The 22,964-nt window shown below is 58.3% G+C and overlaps 1 protein-coding gene across 2 annotated transcripts in view; it reads right to left on the bottom strand.

The window, feature by feature from the left end:
* The window catches only part of ROBO3 (roundabout guidance receptor 3), a 237,877-nt gene that overhangs the window by 81,884 nt on the left and 133,029 nt on the right, over window positions 1–22,964 (bottom strand). The window lies entirely within an intron of this gene.

Consider the following 22,964-nt stretch of genomic DNA (forward strand, 5'->3'; position numbering starts at 1 on the left):
GCGATAGATGCAAAGAGCTCAGTCTGTTTAGCTTAACAAAGAGAAGGTGAAGCGGTGACAAGATCACAGTCTATAAGTACCTGCATTTACTAATGGGCTCTTCAATCTGGCAGAGAAAGGTCTAACGTGATCCAATGGCTGGATGTTGAAGCCAGACAAATTCAGACTGGAAATAAGGCGTGCATTTTTAACAGTAAAAAGAAAAGGAGGACTTGTGGCACCTTAGAGACTAACCAATTTATTTGAGCATAAGCTTTCGTGAGCATCTGATGAAGTGAGCTGTAGCTCACGAAAGCTTATGCTCAAATAAATGTGTTAGTCTCTAAGGTGCCACAAGTCCTCCTTTTCTTTTTGCAAATACAGACTAACACGGCTGTTACTCTGAAACCTGTCATTTTTAACAGTGAGAGTAATTAACCATTGCAACAATTTACTGAGGTTCGTGGTGGATTCTCCGCCATGGGAAATGTTTAGATCCAGACTGGATGTTTGTCTAAAAGCTCTGCCCTGGGAATTCTTCTGGGGCAGGTTTCTGGCAGGTGCTATGCAGGGGATCAGACTAGATGATAACAATGGTCGCTTCTGGCCTCGGCATCTGTGAATGAACTGGAACAAGTTGCTCCTGCGCTGGTCAGAGGGCCCAGCCGGGGTTAGACAGGCAGAACTAGAGCAGTTCAACTCTCTGGGTAATTTCGCTGGTGTAACTTGCCACGCAGACAAGCCCTACAACCAACTGGCCCCTCTCCCTGCCCTCCCTGTTTTCACCTGCCTCCCAGACCGCAGCACCCCCTATTGCACTATGCTTGCATCTCCTGGATTGTGGGCCCTGCCATACTCTGCGGGCACCTCCCAAATCACAATGTGCCCTCCAGCATTCCCCTCCCAGACTGCCCCCTCCTGGATTCGGGGGATCCACCCCAGACAGCACCTCCCCCATTACATTCCTCCTGTATTCTCCCACACTCTGTGCATCCACCCGCTGGCTCTGCTGTGCAGCTCTCACGACACGATTGCAGGTCACCACGTTCCCAAAGCGCAGTGCAGTCTGGGAGCACAGCTGCTGCCCTGCCCAGCAAAGCCCCGCTCAACTCATCACACTAACCCTACAGAGTGCTAGTGACCTGCCACCAGGGCTCCTGATACAGGCAGGACCTGGGACCCAAGGAAAATGGCAGTGTGACCTGTCATTGCTTCCCCTCCCCTGGACTGTTCCTTGTTCTTTCTGACACCCCTCCCCCGAGCTTCCCCCTAGGGGTGCCGCCTGGGCTTTGCACCCCTCGTATCTGTTCGTGACCATGTTTCCTCCCCGCGAAGCTGGGAGCTGCCACTCCCCTGTCCACAGACAACTGCTCACACGTGATCTGCTGATGTACAGCCGGATTACTAAAGGGACTCGGAGCCATGTTGCCAGCTTCCTAGGATGGGAGGAGCCGGGCTGCAGCTCAGGTTGGCCAGGAAGCTGCTCAACCCAGCACTGCATCATCACCAAACATCCCAAGAGGGTGCCAGGAGCGCAGGAGGCATCAGCCCTGCCATCGAGGCCGGGGTCCCTGCTGTGCCCTCAAGGCTGGCAGCTGCCCTTTTGGAGAACTGACTCCGCGCTGGGTTTCACACAGGGACAAGGGCAGTGCATGCTTCCCAGGGGGCCTTGCACACATCCCAGGATTTCTCAGGAGGTGGCATGGGCTCCCAACTCCTAGATCCTGGGCCGTGGGGCCCTGCCACCAGCAAGCACCTGTGTGCACATGTAGATTTGAGGAGGGGGGATCTCTCCCTCCACTCCCTGCAGCACAGAGCCCATACTGCAGGCATGTCACGTAGCAGCCCTGCAGGGCAGGGCCCTGCCCAAGGAGCTGGCAGTGCCACTGACAGACAGGTGAAGCTGCCACAAACCCCAGGGATGGGGAGGGCAAGACACCTGCATGTCAAGGCAGTGCAATTTCTGTCCCCAGTGCTGGGCTGCCAGCCTGAGCCTGCAACAGCTGCAAATGCCGGATGGCGCCAAGGCCTGCCCACCCCAGCCCTGGTTTAAAACAAGAAGTCACCGCTAGTGTACAAAATGCTCACTGAGCGTGAAGCCGGAAATGCCACCTGATGCCCAGCTGCCCCTCCACTGTACTCACTGCCCAGGAGTGCGTGCGAGGCGTGCTTGGCTGCAGGGTGCTAGACCCCAGAGCCAGGGGCTCTCGGCAAAGTCTGGCAGAGGGGAGCAGGAGCCCCCGAATTCCATTCCCTCTGGGGGAGGGGGTGTTTGGACTGCGCATCTCACTCTGCATGCCCATGCCAGGGTGGGTTTGGGGCATGGCACTCAGCAAATGCCAACCTCGCCCCGTGCCACACACACCAGGTGCAGACAGGACTGTTGCATTTGTGACCACTTCCAGCAGCTCCTGCGGGGGGCAGGTGTAGGGAAGGTGAGCGGGGGAGCAGGTGTAGGGGAGGTGAGCGGGGGGGCAGGTGTAGGGGAGGTGAGCGGGGGGGCAGCGGGTCGGTCGCTTCGCTGACAAGCAGGGCAGTAGGACAGGCAGGGCTGAAAGTCCTGGCAAGCGGGGCCACAGGGGCCCTTCACATGCCCTCGCTCAGGTCCCGGCCACAGTCCTACCCGGAGGAGCCGCCCGCGGCTGCCCCTGTAGCTGGCTTGGCTCCCTGCCGGGAAGTGCAGAACAACCAAGCGGCGCCTTTGGCTCCAGGCTCCAGGCTCCCGCAGCGGATTTGTGGCCCAGGCCCCGCGAGCCCGGCCTGACTTCCCTCGGGAGGCTCCTGAGCCGATGGAGACATTCAGCCTCCAGGATGCTAATCGTGCCCCGTCCCCTCCTGCGAGGATCTGACCCTGACATGAATGATTTGTGCTTCCCCGCTGCTGTTTCACAAAGTGATCCTGGCAGGGCGGCCCGGCCATCTCCAGCGCAGCCAGGCCAGCACGGGCTGCACTCCACAGGCATCGCGGCCGCCTCCCGGCTCCATTTAATCACTTTAAACCTGACCGACTGCCAGGTTAGAGCGACTCTCAGTTACCAGCCAGGCAGAGGAAAGCCAGGGGAGCAAAGGGACTCTTAGTCTATCAAATGCAGGAATCTGGGGTGCCAGGTCAGCTTGCTGGGTCCCAGGGCCTCTCCAGGTGGGAGCCAGAGCAGATGGAGAAGCGATGGCCCGGCTAGCGGTCAGCAAAGGGCTTGGGGGAGGGAGGGTGCTGCCAGCTGCCAGCAGACTGCATGCAGCATGCCAGCCGGCTGGTGCTAGGAGCTGCAGCTCCCCACGGGCCAGAGCAGTGAGTCTGTGGGGAAGGGACTGCAGAGCCAGCAGCCAGGGCTGTGGCGAGAGGGCCTGGGGCACAGCACCCTGGCCAGCCCCAAGTCGTAACTTTCTGGCCATTTTAAAGACACAGGGACTTTCCCATCTTGCCCTCAGGCCACAAGGCTGTGGCATAACATGGCCCTAATCCGGGACTTGGGCTCCTGCCCACAGTGAAGCATGCAATGGAGGCAACTCTTCTGGAGGAGTTTCGGGGACAGAAAAGGGCACCCCCCGCCTGCCGTCTCCCAGAGCAGGGTCTCCTGGCCAGGAGCACGGGGAGCTCTCCCTGCAGGGCACCGGCTGCAGCACGGGCCTGTCCCAGGCTATCCCAGCCCCTGAGAAGGGCAGCGCTCCCCTAGCGCAGTGTCGTGACACGGCCCCCACTGGCCCCAGAACGGCCCGGGGTGTAGCTGGGTTGCTGCTCGGGGCAGGAAGAAGGTGGGCTGTCAGGCGAAGGTCGGCTGATGTGTGACTATTACATTCCAATCAATACGGCCCATTGTTACAGGAACAGGCCTTCATTAGCGGGAGCTGCAGCAGATGGCCCCACGTCCCCCGGGGGCCCCGTGCGCGTTCAGGCCAAGGCAGTAGCTCAGCTCACTTCCTTGGGGGAAGCAGCCCTTTAATTAGCAGGCCAGCCATCAATAAGTCGCACACAAACAGTGGCATTCCTTCGGAGCGAACACACCGGAGGACAAGCTGACGGGCTGGCCTGGGGCTGGGGCGAGCGAGCGAGCAGCTCCGGAGGGGGGAGCTGGCCGCGGCTCTGCTCACATCCTGCGTCTTCGCTGTTGGCGCTTCCTGGCGAGCCAACGGGGCTGAGCACGACCGTGCCGCGCCACTGCCCAAAACCACAGCGGCTCCAACAATGGAGAGGCCCCACCGGGAGGGGGACGGGACGGGACGGTCCCCACGAGCTGGGGAGGCCGCCGGGTGCTTGGACGGGCCCCCGTGGTGTGGCCCATCGCTGTGTGCGGGTTTCTCTCGGTCCCTCACCCTTCCACTGCCCCTCGAACGATGAGCCCTTGCCCATCGCACTGCAGGGTCCAGGCGGGCTGTGCCCAGGTCCATGCTCTCAGCTGGTGGTGACTCTTGCCCTGCTGGGGGGGGAAGGGGGGTGCAGCTGTGGGGGGCGGGGAGTGCTCTCTGCTCCAGGGACAGAACCTGCCCTCCATGCGGGGCCCCTCAGCTACCAGCCTCCCGTCGGGCTGCGCAGTTGAAGGAGGGGATGTGCTGGGAGCTGGAGACAGCTGTGGGGCCCAGCCCGTTACAGTCCCATGGCTCCCCCCACCTGGCCCTGCAGGGGGACTGGGGCCTGCAGTCCCAAATTCCTGCCTCCCTCCCTCTCAGCCACTGCAGCTGGCGCCCCACAACTACGAGGTTGTGCTGGGGGAGGGAGGTTGATTGATGCTTGTGCTTGGCACCGCACAGGGCAGAGACCCACGGAAGTCAGGGCTGATTGGAGGGGCCGTTCTCTTTCCAGGCACTAAGCAGGTGGGCAGCGAGGGGTGGTACTTCCCTGACCCTGCCCTCCCATGGCAGCCTGATCCTCCGGCAGCCCAACCAGCTCTGAACCGCTCCCTGGCCAGAGCACATGGTGCCCCGGAGGCTGATGGTGCGGGCAGCAGTGAACTGCCCTGTGCCCCCTTTACCCAGGGTTGGGCGGGATGAGAATGCCCATTGCCTGCTGCCAGCATTGGGGGTGTGGACTCTGAGCTGGTTTCCCCCCCTCGCCTCGTCCCCCCTGGGAGCCCCAGACAGACAGTTGAACCAGAAGCTGTCCCAGCTGCAGGCCCCATTTCCTCCATGTCACCAACAACCAGACAGACCGTTGGGACTGCCGGGAACACGGGAGAAGGCAGCACAAAGCTGGCAGCCCCCCACCGCCCCCGCCCCCGGCACAAGGCGATGAGACCTGCCCGGTGCCTGTCCCAGCCTGCGGGGCCCCCAGCAGCGCCTTGCGCCTGCGGCCAAGAGGGCTCCAGACTGCAGAGTGAGGGAGCAAAGGGAGAGGATCCGGTGCAGGAGATGGGCTGGGCCGAAGGAGCAGGGATGGGGTGGGGCAGGGCTGGGTGTGCGGGGAGGGGGAGAGGCGACACCTACTTGTGCAGCTCCAGCTCCCGCCACACCACAGTTGTGCCCCTCGTGCCTCCCTCCTGCCCAGGGCTCCAGCGAGGGGCTGGAGGAGAGGAGCCCTGGGCACTGCCTGGGCCCTGCTGCACAAACAGCTGGTCTCCTTGAGGCAAAGGGCCGGGTGGGCACAGAGCCCTTCCCTTCCGCCCGCAGAGCCGACACATAGAATCATAGACTCTCAGGGTTGGAAGGGACCTCAGGAGGTCATCTAGTCCCACCCCCTGCTCAAAGCAGGACCCGTCCCCCATTTTTGCCCCAGATCCCTAAATGGCCCCCTCAAGGATTGAACTCACAACCCGGGGTTGAGCAGGCCAATGCTCAAACCACTGAGCTAGCCCCCCACAAGCCCCTTTACGCCATCACTGCTCAGTAGGGTGGTGGGGGGAGCAGTTTTCCAACCGCCCAAGCCCCGGAGCAGACGCAATGCCTGGATCAGCGAACACTGGCCCCTCGGCCCGAGCACGGGCTGCAGAGCACATGGCACACAGACAGCACTTCCCGTTCAGTGGAAACGGGGCGCTGGCTGTTCCTGTCCTTGTTACACTCCCCACAGGGCGATCTGCAAAGGGGAAGCCGAGCGGGTACAGCGTGTTCGGCGTAGCCAGGGCAGCCCGTCTGCAGGGCTGGGATTTAACAGGCGATGAGTCCCGAGGAAAATGAGGGGATAGTTTTACACCATGCAGTAGCCATGAGTCCAGCGCATGCAAAGCTAGCCGGCCTTCTGCCCCCCGTGCTCACTGCTCGCTCCCAGCCCAGGAGCAGCGCAGGAGGGAAGGACGGAGACACAGCGGGGAGCCCAGGGCTGAAGGCAGAATTGGCATGGAGGTGGGCGAGGGCTCAGGGCTGGGAGCGGTGAGTGCAGCGGGTCAGGAGTGAGGGGCAATGGCTCGTGAAGCAGAGGAGCCAGGCCCGGGTAGCAGTGGGCGGCAGGTCTGCGCGGGAAGCTGCAGCGTGCCCGGTAGCCCAGCCCGTTCCACCACTCGCTCGCGAGGCGGAGTGCCCGCTGGTTTCATGGAGCGGCTACGCACGCCGCATGGAGCTTGCCCTGCCTGCAATGGCTCAGGTTCGGTGAGTGGCAATGAAGGGGGAAATGTGAGTCACTTTTTGCAGTCTAAGAAGCAGAGTTTGCAGCCAGAGGGAGAGAGTGGCTGCAGGGAAGAGGTGGGACCTGCGTTGTGGGAGAACTCACAGCTATGCAGGAGGCTGGGGGAGCCCCAAGCCCAGGGAAGGCCCCCTCATGTCGCAGGCACCTGCATAGCCCTGTTAACACATGGGGGGCTTGGAGGAGAGTGAAGCAAGCTGCTGCCCCTCCTGCAGAGCCGGCAGGGCGACTCTCCCCAGCCCGCCTAGCTCAGGAATGTCAGAGCTGGAGCCAGCGGGCCAGGCTGCACCCCCGGAGCAGTCAGGGGAATTCAGCTTCTACACATGACCCTGGAGAGGTGAAAAGGGCAGGATCGAATCTGGCTGGCTAATGCCGAAGGGAGGGGTACCACTGGTCTGGACGCGCAAGGATGGGAATTTGGGTGTGAACAATCATCTCTGGAAGGAGAGCGTTACAGAGTGCTGGGCATGGAGCAGGCACAGATGGGGCTGTATTCCCCTGCCCCCCCACCCCTTGACTGGGAGCAGCTCACAACGGGCAGCCAGAGCCTCAAGCCGCCCTGGCACACGCGGGTTTTGAACATTACAGAGCCCTTTCTGCGCGACACCGGATGAAAACATCCCCATGCCCGTGGCAGGGGTGCTGCGAAGACATTCCAGCCCTTGGGCTCCCTTAGTTCGTTGAAAGTGACAAGGGCCCAGGCAGGCGGCTGTGAAAAGGAGCCAGCTCCTTGTGGCGGGGCCGCTCCCAGCAGGAGCCGGGCTGTGGAATGCGCTTTCTTCCCCGCTAGCCATTGACAAACTCCACATTGTGCCTTTGGTTCCAAGCCTCCCCTCTGATTTAGTGGGGACAGTTATGTGAATGGCCTGACCTCTGAATGGGAACTTCCCTGGCCGGGTCCTGCCCTGCTCTGCAGTGGCCCCTGCATCGTGTGCTGGCCTGGGAAGCCGGGACCATCCTGCTGGCTGCCCAGCAATCTCCTGGGGCTGGCCCTGTGGTCTGGGTACGAACAGCCCCAGTGGTGGAGAGGAAAGGGCAAGTCCTGCTCTGATCTGATAAGAGCCTCTGGGGCGGGGGGGGGGGGGGGGGAGTGGCTCTGGCCAGGCAGCTGCAACAGGCCTCCTTTGCCCCATCCCAACAGCCTGGCAGGGGCTGAGCCCCTCGAATCAGGGATTTGCACCTTCCTCCAGCACAGCGACTTGGTGCCTGAGAGCTGGCAAGCGGGACTCTCTAACCAGGGGATCACGTGATCTGCTCTGCAGCGTGCCACCCAGGCCAGCTGCTCCCCTTCAGCACAGCAGCGCCCGCTGCACCCCGAGGGAGGAGCACAAAGGACGGGGGTGGGGGAGGAGAGGAGGCGAGGTTTGATTTGGGGTGGGAGCACACTACCCCCAGGACAGATGCCATTTGCAGTGATGGATGTTCTCGGGCCTGGCTAGGAATGCAGCCGGCGCTGCCATCTGGCACCTTGTCCTGCCCAGGTTGGCAGCAGCATGCCTGCTGTCTGACACGTGTCGCTTCCCGGCACCACAGGCTCAAGTGCTGCTCAGGGGGAGAAACCCAACCCAGAAAGAAATCAGCCTGGAAGTGCTCCGCTGGCCAGTACGTTCCTGCCTCGAGGCAGCAGGAGCCGAGCGCGTTCCCGGCTCCCCTCACACGCAGGCAGGGCTGCCAGATGCTGCGAGACGTCTTTCCACACACCCCGGCCTTTCTGCTGTAAGCTGGAGAGTGCCCAGCCAGGATCCTGGGAGAAATCCAGTCACTGCCCTGAAGCTGGGGCCCCTAGGCGCATGCTCAGTGTGAGACCTGCAGGCCAGCCCTCCCTCCTGAGAGCCAGGCTCACCCTTCAGCTGCCCCACCTCTCTGGCTCCTGTGCCAACCCTTCAGACACCCCTGGGCTTGATCGCTCCCCCTGCGTCTCCCACAACTCCCCCCATGGGGGAATGCTGGGCTGGGCAAAGCCCTGGCCATGCTGGAATGTGCCCTGCAGCTGAATGAGCAGTTCGGGGGAGAAGGGTCCTCATCCCTCCCGCCCTGCAGATGTGAGACGACAGCTTCCCTGCTTGCAGTGGGAACTGCCCGTCACCCCCAACCGAAACGACCCCCAGAGCTCGCTTTCCAAGCCAAGCAAAAGGTCCTTCTCCTGTTTGTTCCGGCTCACTGGCAGTGGGAGAGGCTCATGCCCGGGCAGCCTGAGGGGCTGGCATGACCGCTGCTGCCCTGCCCCTCCCATAGAGAGCAGGTACAGGGAGACAGGCTGATAAGCCCTGACATCCCACTCCTCCCCTAACACTCACGCAGCAAACGTTCCTCACTCCATGGCACGGGGACACCAACGCTAAGTGGTGACGAGGCCTGAGGCCCTGTAACTCCACTGTTGTGCCACGCAGCCCCATGGAGGCAAAGAGTTACAGCAGCACAAAACCAGAGAAGTGAGGGAACCAGCCAGCGCTCCATTTCTGACCCCTTCTGTGTCCCCTCGCTAGAGAGAAATCCCAGGGGCTCCCCTACCAGAGCAGAGATTTAAGGGACATTTGGGGGTTGCTGGGCCAGGTGAGGATTTTCCCTCTTCCAACTCCAATGCTCTAACTCTGACTCTTCCTTCTTTCTACTCCAATATATAATTTGCAGGAATTTCTGTCTCCCAAAGCGCTTAGGTCCCCAGCCTGGTTTAGTGCGTTGGTCTCAGTGAGGACTGGTCACTGCAGGGCCGGTGGGAGAGGACAAAGTCATTCAGTTGTGCTTTTTGGAGCCTCAGAAAGTTCATGCAACCCCAGAACGCCCCAGGCTCCATATGCCCTGATGCGCAGGGCCAGGGGCAGGCCTTCCAGCATCAGCACTGCACAGACACTGCCATTTCACTGCCAGCTGCAGCCCTGGCACAAGGAGATTGGGAGAGCAGGAAAAAGGGGCCCAGGCCTGGGGAGGACTCTGGGAAGGAAGGAGACAGAGGGACAGTGCAATTCCCTGGCTGGCTGGACTGTAAACACTTAACTGCTCCAGCCCAGGAAGGAGTCCTGCACGCAGCGCTTAGCTCGGTCACCCAGCAGGCAGAGAAATCCAAGGAAAGAACTGGCTTAGAGACTGCAAAGGAATAACGTGGGTTCCTTGGCTGGGTTGGGTAGATCTTCCCTTTCACTGCAGGTTCCCGCTGTCAAGATCAAAGCCCTGGTGGGTGGAGCAGGGATCTGTCGGATCTGTCTCAGCAAAGAGATGTTTAGAAGGAGAACTAAGGGAATTCTCAGAATACACTATGTCCTGAGTCGCGCTCAGACAGCGGCTGCATTCGGTATTGATTTAAGCTTTGGATCCTTCAGGACAGACCCTAGGAAGTGCCAGACCAGAGCCCACGGGTGCTCAGCCTCCCTCGGCCTGCCAGACAGACCAGACCCCACGTCTGTCCAGCCCACGCTCCTGCTGACAGTGGCAGTACTGACTCTCCTTAGCCCCTTCACTTACAGCTCAGCTTATGCCCTGGTGCAGGATGCGTTGCCTGGCCTCCTGACATCACACCGGCTCCGGGGACTGATCAGTTACCATGGCAGCCAGCATCCCGAATCCCAGGCACGAGGCAGAGGGCTGGCCCAGCAAAGCCATGGCAGGCTCAGAACCCAGCTGCACAGCAGAGGCTAAAGCAGACAAGCGGAATCAGTCCCTGGGGCCCATTTCCCCTCTTCCCCCTTCCTGGGATCAGGCCATTTTCCCTCCCTCTCCCAGCACCCATTCTTACATCCCAGCTGCCCGCAGAGGCACCCGTGGCTGGCCCGTGGGTGGGGGCTGGATTCAAGCTCGGAGTGGCTGGGCTTTGGCTGCACTGCCCTTCTGGCTCAGGATTGCTCCACGGCTCAGAAGCTTTTACCCACCAGAGTCTCCTCTTAGCTGTAGTGATTGTGGTTGCTGACAGCACTGGCTTACAGTTAATCTTAAGCCATGCTTCGAAACACAGGCCAGTCACTTTACTGCCCTGTGTTGGCAGCACGTCCCCTTCCCAGCTCACCGCGCCCTCCTGGAGAGAGGAGAGCTTTGCGGGATCCCAGCTGGGGCAGGGTGGGGGGAGGGTGAGACTCTTCTAATTACTTCTCAGGGAGTTAGTTAACGGTGCAGAGCTCTGCAGCTAATCTCATCCAGGAAGATCCCAGCAGCAAAGCGGACGGGCATGGTAAGCCCATTGGCTTCGCCACTTCATTTATAGACACTGCGGAGAAAAGAGGGAGGCTTAAAACCTGCAGCTCTTGTGGCATTAGCAGGGCTTGCTTCCTCCCACCCCACTAGACCAGAGCTGCAGGGCAGCCCGCCCCGGGGGCTGTTCCCAAGGCAGCACTGCCTGGCAGTGAGGTCTGGATGCCTCGCGGCTCCCCGGCGGGTGGTAGTGCAGGAGGACGGGGAACGGCCACTCCCAGCACACACCGCCTGGGCAGGCCGACGGGGAGCCAAGGGCAAGCCTCGATTTGCGTGTGAGAAGTGGGGAGAGCAGAGTCAGGCCCCTCGCTGCCCAGGTGCCTGGGAAGCAGCTGCGTAGTGTGTGCCCCTGCCGAGAGCACAGTCAGGCTGCCCCATGCAGCGCTGCCCAGGGCGGCACCAGCAGCATCCCAAGGCGGACGCTGCAGCCAGGGGTGCAGAGCGAAAGAGGCAGAGCACATTCCTTAGCTCCTTGGGGCTGGCAGCTCAGCTCCAGCAGCAGCTGTACCATGGCAGCCAGCGAGCCCTGCCCCTCTGCATGGCGCTAATCTGGGATGAGCAAAAGCCCAGCTGGAAGCTATTCATTAAACCCCTCCCTGCCCCCAGCAGCACCTTCTAACAAAGGTGGGGCCCATGCGGTGCACATTCCCTTCCCTCCCACACACAGCATCCCCAGGGCTGCACTGAACCAGAGCTCCAACCAGCACAGCGGTGTCCACTCTCGGCTCCTCCCGAGAAGGGAAGGAGACGGAGATGTTCCCCGGTAGGTTTCACACAACTCATCAAAGGGCTGGGGGGATTGGTCCAGGAGGAGAAATTAGCAGAGCTAAGTGTGTGCTGCTTGGCTAAACAAGGTGTGTTGGTGGAGACACCTAGGAAGACAGGGAGGGCGTGACTGTTACCTACGGAGAGCAGTTAGATTGGAAAAGGGCTCCACGTAACGGGAAACGAGATTAAATCAAGGGAACCTGCATTTGGCCGAATGTCAGGAATGAGTTGCACAGGGTGGGAGTTCTTAGGTGCTCAGCAGCATCTCGGAGGGAAAGGTGGGTGGGACAAAGCTGCTCCAGCAAAGGCCCAGCCTCGCGGCAGTGGGGAGTCTTTTCCATCCCTGACTGATTTCCAGCTGTGCAAACAGCAACCTGAGTGGCCAGGCTGGGCTGGAAGAGCAAACACCCAGCCTTCAGGCCTGGCAGCGTGCTCGCCACTTTCAGCTAACTACCGCTCAGCTAGCCAAGTGTCCCTATTACTGGGGCGACTGACCTAGCTCTGGCCCTCCTTCCCCAAGCCAGACTCCCTTAGCTAGAGTGCGGCTGGGGGAACTCCGTATCTCAGAAATGCAGTCCACTTTTATTTAGGTACCTACACACAGGATTTCGGTTCCTTCCTCGAGGCATGCACAGAGCAGAGGTCCAGCGTCGGGTCCCTAGCAGTCAGGTCAAAGGGGCAATTTGAGACAGGTTTGGACATGGAAAGTAAAAGAAACAATTTTACAGGCTCTAAAGAAAGAACATCCAGTACTGGGGGATGCGAAAGCTCAGCCTTTGGGGGAGATTCTGGGGTTAGGCCCCGGGGGTAACTAAAGGATAACCAGCGGCAGAGTATTCATAGGGAAACCACACAAGCTGCCAAGCTCCGGGGGTATTTCTCTAACAAACGTGTGGAGAGCAATCTAATGAATGAGGGCTTTGAGGGGTCTCCCTGTGCCCAGTATGGAAAGTCACCCTGGTCACACAATAGCCGAGGTGACACACACATTTAAGTCAGGTTCCTGCAGCGTACAGACGGTCCCTGCACGCTTGCATTGCAGTGTATGACAAATGCGCTGCACGACGCTGCACTTGCAGCCGAAGCAAAGGGCTGCCCGCGTCACTTGAGGAATACCAAGTGATGGCCTAAAGGGAAACGCAGGGGGCCGTTTCCAGACTGGAGCGGATTTCCACCGAGCCCCGCTGGGAGGGAACCAGCATTTCACAGAAAAAGCGTGCCCGAGGCTATACGCGGGGAGTCGGGGCAGAACTAGATGGAGAACCCTGATCTCCTGACTCCCAGCCCCTGCCTTAACCTCAAGGCACCCTTCCCTTCCAGCAACCGAACGGTCACACCGATGGCGACTTCCGCTTTATGGCATTTCTCCGGCACACAGAGCCCCTGGCATGTGGCGGGGTGAGGGGGCGGGGGAAGGAGGTGTACAATGGGGACCCACAGAGCCCCTGCTGTCATAAGTCAGGGCAACTGCACCTATATTGCCTCTCCATGCTCAGCAGGGCTCCCACTCTCAGCTCCCCAGCCAGTGCCTTTCTGGCCGCAGACGCACGTCTCTCCCTTCCGACTGGGAAATCCCCAGGCTGTAGAGTTCCCTGCCTACTTCCCTGCAGAGACTGCTAACAGAGGCTACTGATATAAGTCACTGCACAGGTCTTTCTCAGGAGGCCTGCTTATTCTTAGGACAAAAGCATTACAGAGAAGACACAGTAACAGCACTAAAGGAACCTGCCCGCATGCTGATCAGCTTACCAGGGCTCACCCCAGCATGGATTCTTGCAGGATAAACCCTTCTCCCACACACAGACCCACACCCTAGGTGAGTCCTTGGGGTTACAGTTCATCTCACGGCTTCAGCACACCCATGACAAGGTCAGTCCACCCTTTTACACAGAACAGGGGTCTTTGACCCGGAGTTCATACACAAAGGGCGTGTCTTCAAAGGGTTGCTTTGGAGGGGATGCTTTTGCATTCCTCTCACCTCAAGTTTCAGAGTAACAGCCGTGTTAGTCTGTATTCGCAAAAAGAAAAGGAGGACTTGTGGCACCTTAGAGACTAACTAAACTAAACTAACTAAATTGGTTAGTCTCTAAGGTGCCACAAGTCCTCCTTTTCTTCTCACCTCAAGGTATTTCCAAGGAAATCCACCTCCCACACACTGCTCCAAAAAGACCTGCGAACTTCCCCCTCCTTTCCTGAGAGCCCAGTGATCTTGTCTAATGGCTAAAGAAGTTCCACACAATCTCACACTAGCACATAAACATTTGCATTTCCAATACAACGCACCCCAAAGGTGTTAACCCTAACTCGAGCCAGTACATTCAGTCAGGACATTACCAGTCTGTCACAGCTGGTATGGCGGGGGAAGGTGGCACGCAGGGAGCCATGGAGGGGGCAAGAAGCCCCTGGGCTGTTCAATGAGCTGGACTGACAACGTGTGCGACCCCCCCCAAGTTTAAAAAAGGGCAAACTGACAATTCCAGCCTGGCCAGCCACAGCCTGCCACACCATTTCGGCCGAGTCCCTGTAAACTCCAGGAAAGCAAGTAAGAGCTGCAGTTGCTCGGACCCTTTGAGAGCAGGCCAGCAACTCCTGCGGGGCTGCGTACCTGGAAGTGCTTCGAGGGGTGGGGCCCTATCTGTGCTCCACGCGCCCGAGGGCGGAGGCTCAAGCGGTGTCCGCTGGCCCGCACACGCACGGTACTTCACCTCGTCCTCCAGATCGCGGGCGTAAGAGGCCATGCGGGCCAACGCCTCTCCATTTCCTCCTCACCGCAATCCAACCGGACGCAAAACAGAAGAATAGACGGTAGGTAGAGGAACACAGATCGGGACCATGCACCTCAAAGAACCTCCAGTTACTCCGCTCCCTCTCTGGGTGTGTATTCCACCCATGGGTGACAGACCCGCAGTGCTCAGACTGGAGGGCGGTGAAGATGCTGGCCAGGATGATGCTGGAAATATGGCAGTTCCCAGTGCTGCGTCTGCAGCGGAGGCTTGACTAGCAGGTAGTGTTTAATGAGTGTGTGACTGGAACGCCAGGCCACCACCCTACATATGTCCAGCGATGGTCCTTCATGCAGCAATGCTGCAGAGACAGCTTGTGCTCTAGTGGAGGGTGCCCTTACCCCGTCAGGGGGAGGGATATGCACTAACTAGTAGCATGCGTGATGTATCCCGCAATCCATTCAGAGATCCCCTGAGTGGACAGCTCGTCCCACGAGCTCTCGGCTATGGCAAGAAATAGCCTTGGAGACATTGAGAGATTTGGTTCTCTGCAGGTAGAACGCCCAGGCACGCCTGACATCCAGGGAAGGAAGCTTCCTCTCCTCACCAGAGGCAGGGGTTTGGGGAGGAGAACAGGAAAGTGGATAGCTTGGCTGGCATTGGGGAGGAATTCAGGAGGCAAATGAAGAAAGCTTTCCCTTGTGAAGTACACGGTGAGGGTCATAAGGGCTCCCATATCGCCCACCCTTCTGGCTGAGATAATAGCCACTAAGAACACGACCTACATGGACAGGCGGGACCTGGAGCCTGTTGCCAAGGGTTCAAATGGTGGCCCAGTAAGTGCTGATAGGATGAGACTGAGGTCCCATTGAGCTATAGGTTTGATGACTGGCGGAAAGGCCCTAACCAGGCCTTTCCTAAACCTCACTGTTATAAGGTGAATAAAGATGGAACGTCCATCTACTGGAGAAAGGCAGACATCGATCGCTGCACGATGGGACCCACAGTGAGCTAATGGAAACACTCGAGTTCTGTATAAACAGGAGGGGATCTAAAATGACTGGGATATCTGTAGCTTATCCTGAGCCCCGGTCAAGAAGCATCTCCACTTAGCTGAGTAGCAGGTTCTAGCTGAGTCTTTCCTACTCCGAGTAAGATTAGCTCGGACGGGTGCCGAGCATGAGCGTTCTAGTTCTGATGCTCATCCAAACACCAGGCCATGAGCTGGAGTGGGTCTGGACTGGGGCATCTAACTCTGCCGCCTTCCACAGGACGGAGATCTGGGATGGGGCGGATCCTGATAGAACGGATTGACATCCTCAGGAGCTCTGTGAACCAAAACTGTCTGGGCCAGCTGGGAGCGCTGTCCTGTCTCTAGCCCTCTCCTGGCAGATCAGAGTGAAGGGCTTGTGCCTGGCGGAGAGTTGCTCGTCTGATAGGGCCGACGTGCCAGGGGTCTCCTTGGCCAATATCAGAGTGAGGCCTCAGAGTTTTCTCCATAAGGTCTTTTCTTAATCTACGCTCACAAGCATGGCAAGTTTGCAGCAGAAAAGAGCGACAGACACTGCACTTTGCAGCAACATGCGCCTCCCGCAAACAGTAGAGACAGAGTTGGTGCTCGGCCCTCGGGAGAAGGAGTGAGAGCAGGAGACAGCTCGTGAAACCCAGGACTCTGGGCATGGTCCCAAGGCTGCGGGGATGGAGTCCCTGGTACGGGGAGAAAAATGACTTATACTAACTACACTGAAAACTCACTATGGTAACGTGACTATTTACATATATATTTAGAGGCCAGAGATGAAAGCTGGAGAAATCTTTGGACACAAGGAGTCTGACTCAGGCCACAGGGCAGTAAGAAGGAACTGGAGAAGCATTGGCCCTCAATCTGGAACATGTCAATAACTGCGGGTGTTCGAGTTTCCCGACTCAGGCGCGTGGCACGCACGCTCCCCCCATGGGGAATACAGATAGGGACCAGCGCGCCAAGGACAGGGTAACGATACCGGTGCAAGGCAGGGTCCTGACCCTGCAGACACTCGCGGTGACGAGTAACTGGGCGGGTGCGAGGAGTCCCACTGCACTCAGAGGGGCAGATGGAGCAGGACGGGGGCCACTGTTTCAGAGCGGCAGGAGAGGCGGTATCTCTCCTTAGTGAGAGCAGCAGCGATTGCTGGGGGAGGATGGTTTCAATCAGGCAGAGGCCAGATTCTATAACCAGGAGTCCTGGCAGATCAAGATGGGCTCGGGGAGGAGGCACCTGAGTAGCTGCTGGGCTGGGTGCGTGGAGTTAAGTCCCCAGCTCAGCGGAAGGGCCTGCCACTCTGCTCCTTTCAGACACTCCTCACTTCATTTACAGCCCCGGCTGAGTGCGCTAAGTGCCCCCTGGAACTTGTCCCCTGCCAAGTTTCATGCCTCACAGTTGAGCCACTTCTGAGTCATGCCACGCACAATACAATGCCACAGCTTGGATCATTTTTCCAGAGAGAAGGGTCATTTTCCCACCCTCCCCTAGCTCAGCGATGGCCCAAGAGGCTTCTCCAAACTTGCAAATAAAACCCCCTACGTTTGGCCAGAGAGCGAACCTGGAGAATTTCAACCAGAAAGGTGAGAAGTAGAGTTGTGAGCAGGTGCAACTAGTAAAGGAAACTCCCCAGCAGCCTTCGCCAGCCCCAGGCAGGGAAATACAGGAGCACCACCCCCCGAGCAGGGCACAGGAGTCTCATTCCAACAGCCACCCACTAAGCCACGCAGTGACCTCGTGTCCCTCTCCCCGTCCCATCCCCCTGCCCCCCCCTTCCAGAGCCCCACTGTCACCTCTCCCTCGTATAAAGGGAGGAGAATGGCTGCCTGCACCCCTGCCCTGCCCGCTCCAAGCCAGCCATGAATGGGCATCAGGTCTAGGCAGGGAGGGGCAGAGCCAGCTGCAGCCTCACACCCACACAGCTGGGCACAGAGCAGCCCCCTAGAGGCAGGAGTCTGCACTGCACCTGCTTTCTTTCCACCAGGCGTCCACAGTGACTGCAACGCATGGTTGCATTTCCTGAGCCCACATGGACCAGAGCCTCACTTCCAAGCCAATCTGCCATTCCCTTTAACGCAAGGGCACCTGGAGCCCTCTGCTGTGGGGCTGGGGACAGAAGAGGCGGTCGCCAAGAACCCTGTAATAAACCCTCATGGCCCACCAAGCTGCCAGGCTCCACCTCCCCCCTTGAGCAGATCCTTGTCCTACTTGACGGGGCAGATTCCATCACCAGGAACCAAGGCTCCCGAGTCCCAGTGTGGAAAACAGCACAAAAGAGGCTTGCATGCATTTACATGTAGTTCTATGAGTCAGGCACCTCCCAGGTGTGGATGGTGTTGCGGGGCTGGGGGGGGCTGATCCCATGGCAGAGGGACGGGAATGGCCAACAGAGAGACTGAGGATGAAAGCAGGTTTGGGGAGTTTGCACGAGTGCATTAAAGACCAAGGTGCTCTTGGGTAGCAGATGACTGGCAGGGAGGGGACACCTGGTCCAGGTGGCCTTGGTATGACTGCACGGAGAATACTGACCAACCGGGGGGACTTCAGAGCAGAGTGAGAACTACAAGAAAGCAGCAGCAGGTCCTGGAAGGGCTGGTTTAGGAGGAAGAGCTAAATTTGTGTCAAGCTTGGGCAGGACAGGGCTGAGGTGATATTGCAAGCGGTGCCCAGACGTGTAGTCAGGGAAGGGACTGTTTATGCTTGGCCCTGTGGGGTGATCCCACACAGCAAGGCACAGTGGGCTCGGAAGTAACCTCCCACGGGACTGACGGGAGCCCCACAACACTTAACAGCCTTGAAAAAAGCACCAGCCAGGCATCAGAACATGGTGTAGGCCCCACGGGATGGATGGGCCATGCCAGGCTTTTCCCATCGATGTGCTGGGCCTCCCATTCGAACCTGTCTCCACATGCTCATGGCTCCGGCTCTGCACCTTGGCCCTGGAGCTTCTGCTGCTGGCTCCCGGCCCAGAGCCCAGCTTTGGTGAGAAGCCTGAGGAAAATCCCTTCAGCCATGGTGGAGTTCATGGAAAGCGAGCTGGGTGTGAAGCACTGGAAGGCTGGTTGCTCACAGGCTCTGGGCGAGCCGTGAAGGCAGTCAGTTAAAGGCACTCAGTGGGTAAAGTAGACACCTGCTAAGGTTTCAGCAGATCCTAATCTCCCCCAGTGCCAGCGTGCAGTGCCCCGCCCAGCCTGACAGGCCAGGGAGGCACCTCAGAGATCTGGCTTTGTGCTGAACTTTGGACCCTACCTGCATTGTCTCCTCGGGCACATGCTTAATGGTGCACCCTCAACATGAGATGGGAAGGGGGATTCGTTTATTTTAAAAACACAAACCAGGTAAATATAAAGAAGAGAAGCGGGACGTGTGGGCAGCACGGGCAGGGAGCATGGAGCCTGCTGCATGCACACGGGGAGAGGTGGAGTCGATGCACGGGAAGAAGCAGTCTCTGGGCATGGCACATACCACACTCTAGCTGCAGGATGGCTCCAGGTTTGCTCCAGCAAGGGCGTGGCTGGAAACAGCTCGTCAGCCGGGGCGCTGGGCCCCAGGAGAACAGCACCCATCCCGAGCAGCGCAGCAGCAGGGTGCCCTGGGGTGCTCTGCACCCGGTGAGGCTGCGGCTGTCGCGCGCAGGGCTGTTTAACACCTCGCCCTGGTGTTACCAGGGTCTGGGGAGCTAGAATCCCGGCCGGGATCTCCTAGGCTCAGAGTGGCTCGTTACCTGACCGTGCTCTTCCCAAGGTTCCCAAATTCCAAAACGTTCCTAAGAAAAGCAGGCCGCTCGCCGACAACAGAGAGGAGCAGGAAAAGGCCTCAGCCTTGCATTCCCTTCGCCACCTTTCACTCGGCATTTCCCTCTGGCCAGGGGTCTGCAAGGAGAGCAGGGGCTGCTATTCCAGTTGGGATGCCAGGGCTTTCCACCTGAAAGATGTACACGCCTGCGCATCACTCGGCGCCCCTCCCTGCCATCTCTGTGTAACCCCCACTGGAGCATGAGAACTGGGCTTTGATCGCTGCTATTTTAATCTCCTTTGGAAACAGATGTTCCTGGTGCATCTCCCCAGCCCCTGGGCTCAGTCTGTCCTCACCGCTCACGCTCACGGCTGACCCTTCACTGTTCTGTCGCTTCGCCCTCCTTCCTTTGCACACACAACCACCACATTCGGACAGGGATAACTTTCCCCCCAGGTTCTGCAGCCTGGCTGCGGCAGGGACTGTCCCTCCTCCTTACTGCGGTATAGCTTTCGTAAGAGCCAGTCACACTGGCAAGGTCCCGGTACATAAAGTCATAGATTCCAAGGCCAGAAAGGACCACTGTGTTCATCTAGCATCCAGCCCATCAGACCTTTTAATTTGGCCCTTGAGCTCCTGCCGGGGAGCAGGGTTGGGGTGCCCCGCTCCAGAGCTCCAGCCGGGGAGCAGGGTCAGGTGCTTGCCCTGCTTCGCGCGCATCACAGAAGCAGCAGCATGTCCCACCTCTGGCTCCTATGCGTGGGGGCAGCCAGAGGGCTCCGCACACTGCCCCCACCCCAAGCACCAGCTCTGCAGTTCTCCTTGGCCAGGAACCACGGCTAAGGGGAGCTGCGGGAACGATGCCTGCAGATATGGCAGCGCGCAGAGCCGCCTGGCCGTGCCTCCACATAGGAGCCAGAGGAGGGACATGCCACTGCTTCTGGGAGCTACTTGAGGTACGCGCCACCCGGAGCTTGCACCCCGGACTTTCTCCTGTGTGCCGACCCCCTGCCCCAGCCCAGAGCACCCTCCTCCACCCCAAATCCCTCATCCCCAGCCCCACCCCAGAGCCTGTACCCCCAGTTGGAGCCCTCACCCCCCCCACCCCAACCCTCTGCCCCAACCCGGAGCCCCCTCCCACACTCCAAACCCCTCAGCCCGGAGCCCCCTCCCCCACACCCCAACCCTCAGCCCCATCCCGGAGCCCCCTCCCACACTCCAAACCCCTCAGCCCCAGCCCGGAGCCCCTCCCACACCCTGAACTCCTCATTTCTGGCCCCACCCCAGAGCCCACACCCCCCCAGCTGGAGCCCTCACCCCCTCCCGCACCCCAACCCCCAATTTCGTGAGAATTCATGGCCTGCCATACAATTTCCATACCCAGATGTGGCGCTCAGGCCAAAAAGTTTGCCCACCCCTGCTACAGGCTGTGATCAAGTCACCCCTTAACCGTCTCTTTGTGAAGCTAAACCGATCAAGCTCTTTGAGCGTATCACTCTAAGGCAGGTTTTCTAACCCTTTAATCATTCTAGTCGCTCTTCTCTGACCCCCTCCCATTTATCAGCATCCTTCTTGACCTGTGGGCAGCAGAACTGGGCACCGGATTCCAGCAGCGGTTGCCCCAGGGAACAAACAGACGTCAGCCACCGGCACAGAGACTGCATGGCAGCTGCCTCCAGCACCCCAGATTCGCTCCCCTTTGAGTCCCCTCACATGTGTCCTGGGCATGCAGATTTCTCATATTTGGGCAGCGCCCTGTAGCTCCCTGATGGAAATCCTCCCACGCGGTCAGACAGCTGATGCCTCTGGGCAATGACGTAAGATACCCTGGCTGAGGCAAGACGCTGGGGGCTTGTGGGCATTCCAGTGCAGCTGCCATTGATCTCCTGCTCCTCCCTGCTTTTTTTTGGCGAGGGCGGGTAGAGGTGCTTCCCTCTCTGCCCTCAGAAAAGGTGGTTTCTTCCCACCCCATCAACGCTGAGTCCAGGGCACTCACCCATTCCTGCCAGAAGCTTAGAAATAGCCAGACACAAATTGCAGAGAAACAAGCAGTTCTGCAGGTGTCCCAGAGCCGGCTGCCAAGGGCCAAGTGAGAATACCACAGACTCTTCCAAAGAGAGCCAGCCCGAAAAACTAGTTCTGCAAAAGATTCCTACGTTGTTTTTGTTCAGAAAGGGTCAAAGCAGACCCAACTGCGGGCGTTCAGGAGGGTTTACAAGATTCTGCCTCTGATATTTTTCATTCAGAATGACCGTTAATTTTTTGGTTGACCTGAAACCATATTTTTGGTGAACAAACGTTTTCAGTTGTGTGTTTGATAAAGTGTTTTTGTTTTTTTAATTGTGAAAAATGTTCACAAATGGGTTTTTGGTGAAAATGTTCATTTTTGAAAAAAGACCTTTTTGAAAAAAGAAAAAGAAAAAAACCCCCTTTTCATGTGAAAAAATTTGGCCAGCTCCAGTTTCCACACACAGGGTTGGTTGGTTGTTTTCCAAAAGTAACCACAGCACAACACCAGGAACAAAGGCCACATTCTAAGGTCAAGAGGGCGCCTATTAAAAAATAAAATCTGGATTTTCTTTAAAATACACTCCTAGCCCATAGTCCAACACCGCTCACAGCCAAGTGGGTAATCTGGACAGACAATTCCACGGTGCCAGCAGCGTCTGCCCAAATCCAAACTTAGCGATGATGTTTCCTAATGTGCATACAAGCAAAATCAAACGGCTTTATCTTCGTTGCTTTTAGTTTCTCACTCTCACTGACTGCCCTCCACTGCCTTTTAGCTGCACACCTGGCTGCACGTTTTAACATTCAGCAGCTTAGGAATGTTTTTAAGGCACAAAAAAAGCAGAGCTAGAGAAATGTTTGAAGTGAGAAAAGCAGAATTTGTTTCCCATTTGTGTGATTCAAAAGGAGAAATTGCTTGAATAAGTTCTCTTCATTCCCCTCCCTCCCTCATCTTCTCCCCCTTCCCGTGAGGGATGGTGAAATGCTCCTTGAACTCAGCCTCACACCTCGGGTGGCGGCAGCCATGTGAGCAGGCTGGCAGGACTGGGGGTGTCGGGCAGACCTTGAGCAAGTTTCCCCTTGAGAGCCAATCAGTAGCGCTGAGACAGGCTAGTGCTGCAAGCACAATCAAGGACTGCTAGTCTGCCAAAGCCTCCCCACAATCCCCAGGCTCCTGCCCCGGTGGCCTTTTCTTGGCCTTTACCTGTTTGCTTACTGGAAATCACCTAGCCCTGCACATAGGCGTGCTCAGCAGGCAATCCCCACACGCACATGTGGCTTCCGGTGCCAGCTACTGCTTTCCTTCAGTGCCGGACCAGAGAACACCCCCGAGACAGCATCTCAGCCGGCTGCCGGGTGGCAGAGGCCACCACCACGGAACTGGTGCATCTCTGCCGCGACTCGGGGAGCAAACCCCAAAGTGCCAAGCTCTCCAATGGGATTTCTAAGAAGCTGAGCCCAGATAAGAAGTGCTCAGATCCCTTTGCTACAAGCGAGGTTTGAGGCATGTCTGCAGCAGGCATTTCCTGGGACCGCGATGTGCCCTGCAAAGGGGAGAAATGGGTGTGTACTTTTTTAGGGTTCTGTATGCTGGAGAACAGAAGCCTGGAAGTTGTAACTATAGCTGGCCAACACCGGGACCGGCTGTTCCAGGGCAGCCCGAGCAGGCAGCCAGCTGTCCTGGGAGTCTGGAAGCCTGGGGTCCCCCACCTAGGGCAGTCTGCATGACTCCAGGACAGCCTCACTGAGGACACTGGGAGCTGGGTCTATCACTCCTAGGCTCCCCGCTCCATGGCAGGGCACTGGTGGATGCTCTTTGCTGGATCCTGGGCAGGTGTTTCAGTGAAAGTTTTGTTGAATCTGCCACAGAATCAGCAAAACATTTTGGTCCAGTGAACCAGCATTTTCTGACTAAACCAAGTTTCTGACTGTGACAAACAGGCCCCTTGACAAAGGGTCCCCTGGTCTTCGCAAACAACTCTTGTCTCAGACCTGACAA

This window comes from Natator depressus, chromosome 22 (genome assembly GCF_965152275.1).
Source record: "Natator depressus isolate rNatDep1 chromosome 22, rNatDep2.hap1, whole genome shotgun sequence".
Taxonomy (NCBI): Eukaryota; Metazoa; Chordata; order Testudines; family Cheloniidae; genus Natator; species Natator depressus.